The following is a 7,376-nucleotide window of genomic DNA, read 5'->3' as shown; positions in this document are numbered from 1 at the left end:
AATACCGGTATTACAAAATTGTGCAAATGGCTCAAAATACCGGTATTCGGTATCCCGGTATACCGGTATTGCAATCCCTAATTGTGATTTCTAGAAAAAAAAAGGAGGGGAAAGAGGAATTTAGAGAATTTATAAATCGAGAATAAAATTTAATTTCTCAGTACTTGTAATGTATGAAGACTTTCAGATTTAAATTATGCTCATTTTATTAAATCCTGTTATAAATATATGGGAATGTTATTGTCTTGAATTATATGTAATATGTTTCAAAAAGATCAGAATTTTATTACCCGCAATCCATTTGGAAGGAAATGAAATGAAAAGAGTTTTGTAGAAGAAGAAAAAGAATTTTGTGGAAGTTGTCATTTTTTAAAAATCTAAAATGTTTTTTAAGAGAAGGAAAATAAGTTTATAATAAGTGCTTAGTTATGTTCTGGTAGGCTCATTAAATAGTGACTTTTTCCTAAATTAATTTATTAACTAACCAGTTTTAGTTATAGTAATGTTACAATATTTAGGTTAAATTAGCTTTTCTGAAATCAAGTTCATTAGATAATGAATCAAATTTCTTCTTTTTTTTAGTGCTATTTGCTCACATTTCCAAAATATATAACCCTAAATAATGATTATTTTTCAAACAAAAAAGTATTTTATTCATTGATTAAAAACTGATGCTTATAACAACAGGCTAACTATTTTCAAATCATATAACTGACAGCAAAGTCATACACTGTCTGCCCGCCACAAAAACTCTTGTTTCGAAGTATCTATGCTTATGGCGAACACTGTAGTTCAGATTTTGGCGAGGAATATCTATTTCAAATAGTATGAATCTGCTGGACGATTTTATTCTTAGCACCAATTTAACCCTTTAAAAGGCCATTTTTTGCTAGTCATGATATATCAAAATAGTTTTAGGATTAAGATTAGCTTAAGTAAAGTGATTCATTTAGCTTATTAAATAAATTTAATTTGACTAATTAATTAATATGGTTAATTAGTAATTAAGAAACAAATCAAGATACACCATTGTATGTGAGATAAGTAACTGAAACGTCTAAGTTTTTGTCTAATCGCAAAATTTGTCAGAACTTGGGCCAGTCTACATAATTTCATATAAAAACTGAAAAATTTGGTGGGAAGCATACTTCTCACGACCCCAGAAAGGGTTAAGGCAGTTAAAGAATTGTTGATTATTTGTCTATACTATGTCATATTGGTTTACCATGTTTCTTTTAAATTTTATTAAATCCTCGCTGTTAAAAGGAATTGAATTTCGTTACATTTTTTTTTAAACTTGACGTTTTTTGAAATGACCTTTCAGTTTCAGAAAGGAGAAACTTTAAAAGAGTATGTAAAATTATACATAACATTGCAGTGTCTTGCTTCAAGGACTCCTTCTTTACAAATATGCCATGTCTATTATTGATATTCATTGAAAAGGAAAGATAAATTTCACTTAATGTTTGGATAGTTCCCAAGAAAACGTTTTCTTTGTCATAATTGGGTTTCATATTCAAGCCTGGGAAAATAATTCCCTAGTCAGCTGGATTACTATCTGATGTAAACATATATCTTTTTTCGATATAATAATTTAAAATGAAATTTAAAATAAAAGAAGAAAAAAAATGCTTTATTTGCATTGTAGTATATGGCGGGCGTCTGAATGTGTAGGTGAATTATTTAAAAAATTTTAATGCTTTATAATTAAACTTTTCGAAGTTAATTATGTGTGTACATATTGAAATTAAGTTATAAATAAATTTTAGTTATAAACAACTTTTTTTAATGTTTTTCTTTAGCTTGATATTTACTAATTTTGTGTGTGGGAAATATATTTTTCAGATAAAGTAAAAAATATATAGATTTTGAAACATGCATGTTTACTAATGAACATTTCACTTGATATTAGGATGTAAACAAGCTTTTATAAAAATTATGAAATAATTACAATTAATTATACTATCATTTTTATGTTCAACTGAAATGGATTATTCCGCGTTTTCCCGGGATAATTGGATATTATCGCTCACAGGAATTTAGTACAAATGAGATGAAAATGACAAATATATTGGCGTGAAATATTCCTAATACTATTTTCCATTTCTTAATTGATTTTTTTAAAACTTTATTGCGCATTCATTTGGTATACAAATGATTTAACTATTTGATTTATCCATGTTACTCTTCGTATATATAGAACAGGGATAACCTGATATTTTCAAGATTCTGTTATTCTAATAATTTCTTTTCAAAAATTAAATGTAAAAATTTCTAATGTGGCCGATTTATCACTAAGCGTGGTTGCATGAACTATTACTTATCCGAAATGGTCTCCCTGTGCAATAAATTGTTGCTATAACAACCGTTGTAAATGAAGACAGATAGTACATGCAGAGGATTTGCAAGGGCCGGGATAGATTGATTGGTAGGGCGTTGGATTCGCATCCTTTGGATTGTGAGTTCAAACTCCATTGGCTGAAGACTCTCCGTGTGCAGAGTGGCTGGTGCAAGTATAGATCTATCGTAGCCACAAAGTCCTCCAAGTCGTAACAATAACACTGTGGATGCTAGATCAAAGGGATCGTTCTCAGATTCAGGTCTAAATTATGATCTGTGAATGAAATGTATGAATGAAGTCTGAGCCGTGAAAAGGGTTATGATGCTTAAGTAGCTAAAATGTACTCTTAACTCTAGATGGTGCTACTGAAACAAAAGACCTTAAAAACTCGGCTTGAAATAGCTAGCTTCGTCAGTGGGATTATCTATGACAAGTGTCATAAGCAACAACAATAGAAGATTTGCACATATGTAAACTTCTGTAAAAGAAGCTGGTTAGGTTTCAAGTTTGTTTTGTCTCTAAACTTACAACATTTAGTTTGAAAGCAAAGACCTCTTCCTTTAGGGTTTGGGGATATACTCACTTTCTGTCTATACAACACTGACTGACGTATAACGGTTCCCGCCGCTATGTGAGTTCTTAGTATAAAAATTTTTGTTTTTCAAATATGTTTGCTTTCCTTTCAGAATGCTTTCTTTTAGAAATAAATTTATTTATGTATATGTTTGTTTATTAAAAACACATTGAACTGTTCATCTATAAATTTATTTGTCTTTTACATTTTTCTTTAATAAAATATTTCATTATCAAAACTCTTGCGTTGCTGTTTCCCTGAACAATATCAAATTTTTTACAATTGATGCTTTTTATTTATATAAACTCTACATGTTTATTAATGTATGGTATAGATTTATGAATTTTAAGTACTAATCTTAAAATAATGCATATAGTATACAGTTTATATAAATAATTATTTTTCAATCTATAAAACTTTTTACAATATAAAAAAAAAACCAATAACTTTCAAACAAATGAATACAATTATCCAATGTTCTAAAAAAATTTCTTTCGTATACCCTCTGAATATTTGCTTCTATTTTCTTCGATGTTGGAAATGGTCCTAAAAAATGCGATTACACAAAATAAAATTTTTAGGAAAAAAAATGAAGTAATCTTTATTTTTTTCACAAAAATATGTATACGATTTTAATACAAAGAGAATAAATAAAAAACTTTCAAGATAAATTCTGCATTAGTTCAGTTATATTAATCTCCCGTTTTAAAGCAACAGGAGAGTTATTTTGGGACGGACCTCGTAAATTTGAACCACGGTCAGATGACGAGCACGACACCTGAGCTGGCACCCCCTCGCCACACTACGCCACACCAGCCGGAGGACGTTTGGCCAGGACGTTTAACGTGCACCAGACCCGCTTACACGACGTTTCTTTGGTGGAATCGGGTCTCGAACCTGTAACTCTCCGGTTCCAAAGCCGAGACTTAACCACCGCGGCCCAATAAGCGTTAGAAATATGTATGTAAAAACAATTTTTTTTCACATTTTATGTTGATTCCATCGCTTCACATTTACTTTTTTAATGTCATTCTGCACCCAAAGCTAAAGGTATCTTTAAGCATAATGATATTTTTATGATTTTTTATAATAATATTTTATTACATATTTTAAAAATAGAGTTTTATCTTCTTAATTCCATAAAGGCTTGTAAAGTTATATATTGATGATATTTTATGTTTAATTTTACGTGTTATTTATGTTATTTTTATGTTAATTTGAAAGAATCCTTTAAAATTATAAATAACAGGGGTGTTTGTGCTCCGGGGATTTTGAACTTCGATACCCGGAAATTCCGGGGATCGTCGTTCAAAAGGAAGTAGGAATAATAATGAATTATTTATTTTGATCTGGGTAATTTTGTTTGCTTTTAAAGCAGAAAACGCAAGGTCAGTGTGTGTGGTGAAAACTTTTCCTTTCTTTCTCCAAAGGCAGTGATAATGCGTGAAAAGGGGGGAAAAACTTCTTTTTTGTTCTTTCCTTATTGCGAGTTATGACTCATTCCCCCGGTTCTCGGACATTCTCTTCTGGATTCTTTTCGGCAAGTAGGCGCGGCAGAAAAAAAAGGGGGAGACTTCGTTCGACCAGATGTGCGATAACGTGACTCTGGGTTCAAAGGTCTTATCTCTACTGGCGTGGCGCCAATAAGTAGAGAAGGGGGATTTTTCGCCGTATTAGCTATTTGTCATTGATCGCTTCGGAACTTTTTTTTCTTCGCTGTGTAAAATTTTCGTTTCATTTATTGATGCACGTGTAAATTTTTCGTTTCGCTTATTGAAATATTTTTTTATTTATGTACGCAAGAGAATTTCATTTAGAAATTTCAGCATATGAAACAGAAATTACCCCTTAAAAATTCATATCTAATTAGTTTTACAGCATTAGATCCAGAGCTAAGAGGTAAAACCAGTACAATATTAGCTTTTGAAAAATTATCATCTTTTATGTCCCATATTTTTAGTGATAATGAAAAGTCAAAAGTAGAAGCTGAAATAAGGTTATACCAGAGTGATATTGATATCACCAAAGAAATGCTCTACACATCTGATGAAAGTGGAAATCAAGTCAAGTGTACAATTGATAAATATTGGTCTAAAGTTTTTAATTTAAAAGATGATTTCACAAATGATTATAAGTATCCTACATTGGCTAAATTGGTCAAAGCCTGCCTTAGCTGCTTCCATGGCCCATTAGTGGAAAGTGCATTCAACTTAATGGATACACTTGTCACTGACTATAGAACCTCTCTTAAGATTGATTCCCTAGATGCAGTGCAGACTATTAAATATGATTTAATGGCTTCTAAAGAAACCTCATGTGAAAAATATGGCTCAAAAAATCCAATGACTGATCCAATTCACAAAGATCTCTTACTGAATATGAACAGAAGTTGGAAAACATATCAAGAGGACTTAAAAACATGTATTTCAGATGAGTCACCTATAAAAGTCTCTGAAAAACCTTCTACATTAGCAGAAAAGCAAACTGCTTCTACCTCTGCATGTGCAGTTCTCGAGGAAATTTCTTCAACTGTAAATGAGGAAAATAAAAGTCAACCTTCCTGCAATTATGAAGTACACCACAAAAGAAAGACAAGCCCACAAACATCAGAAAATAAAAAAAAGCAGCAGAAATTAGATAATTTTTTTTAAAAGAATTAATTCAGGTAATTTAAAAGATTTGCATAAAATGTAGTAGTTTATATGTTTGAAAATTTATGGTTATTAATTTTGCAAAAAAAGTAATTCATTGAACTTTTATAATTAGGTCATTCAATACTTCATAATTGTAATTTTTCATTTCTCCCCCCCCCTTCTCGAAACTCCAAAATGCCGGTAGTAAGTCCGTAAAAGTTTCAGGGGATTTTTTGGGGTCCCACAAACACCCCTGAAATAAGCTATTCAAAACAATTTTCGCATTGAGTGTTTTTAGTATTAATAATGTGTATTGACAATGAAGACAATTAATCTAACATTATAGTCTTTTACAAACGTTATTTTCCATGCCACCTAAACTTGTTCTACCATACGATATAATGTGCATCGTATGGTAGAATATGTTTATAATTATGTAATATAAAATCGGGTTAATATTACTTAAGTTATTATTGCTCAATTTTTATTTTCTATAAAGCAAAAGAGAAAGATGTAAATTGTAATAAACCATTTTTTACAATCTGCGACGAAATGCGAATGAAAGTTTGAAGCTTAACAAACGTAGTATTCTGTAGGGCCTAAAGGTTTCTACAACACACTAGTGAATACAATTTTTAAAATTAATTTGCAAAGCATAAAGAGAATTTCATGAATAATTGAAATAAAATAAGCTGTTACAAACTTTTCACCAAAGGAAAGAACATCTGTTCTATTCAGATTTGATTTATTTAAATATTGTTACGAATCTAAAGTATTGCATTCTTGTTTTCCATCACTGAAAAGAAAGATTTATAATTATCCTTAATGAATGTCGAACAGATGTCAGTATATCTATAGACTGTTTATCTATAAAACTGAGGGTTCTGAGTTTATCTATAGACCATTTATCTATAAACCATCTATCTATAGACCATTTATCTATAACTGAGGGTTCTGTAAAATTTTGAACTTCATGGCGAAATATTAAGTTCCTTTTAGAAAACTTCATATCCCGTTGAAAAACCATGAAAGATGAAACTTTCACTGGATAAAGGAATTCTCTTTTTAGATTGTTGATCGCAGAGCGATCTCTCTTAGTGAACTTTCAGATTCTCCTTTTTATCTTCTGTCTGCTTCTATCTTGAGTTTCTAAAAATGCTGCTCTTCCTGTACGTATCGGCTATGCTTTTGCGATTGGTGTGCTACCAGAATAAAGCGTCATCTTCCATTATCCAGCACTATGGACATTTCTTAACATATGCATGTCAGATTACCATATGGCGATGTCAAGAAAGCATTAATTAGTCACTTTTTTTCTTCTTGGCAAGGGAACTGGGATCTGCAGATCCATAATAAATTATATTCAATCAAACCTCCACAGGATTGTGGCCTGCCCTTCCTGTACTAGATATCGACGTCAAATTGACTCGCCTGCCTATAGGTACATACCATGTCTCTCTTACACGTTTTACTCATAAGCACCTCATTTTTGGAGAAAGTGCTCCCGTATGTTCCATTTTAAAATTAATTTTAATATCCAATTCGAGAAAGCATAATTATTTACAAACAGAGACGTGGACAAGGCACGTCCTCCACAGTGCGACACAAAAGCAGAAGTTAGAAAGAGCGCGAAACAAATGATCACTAGTCTTATATAACATAGGACTTCCGGCCACATGCCGATGGAATACGTATGTTGACCTTTGACAAGGGCAACGGAAGTATCACTTTCATTTGATACGTAGTATTGATGGCGCATTAGTTTTACAGAGGAATTAATTAAACCGAAAGTGGAACTGGATCACGAAATAAGAAAATAGTTTTAGAA

The sequence above is a fragment of the Argiope bruennichi genome, chromosome 2 (assembly GCF_947563725.1).
Source record: "Argiope bruennichi chromosome 2, qqArgBrue1.1, whole genome shotgun sequence".
Taxonomy (NCBI): Eukaryota; Metazoa; Arthropoda; class Arachnida; order Araneae; family Araneidae; genus Argiope; species Argiope bruennichi.
The sequence above is the reverse complement of the archived record's forward strand: the minus strand, read 5'-3'. Positions refer to the sequence as shown.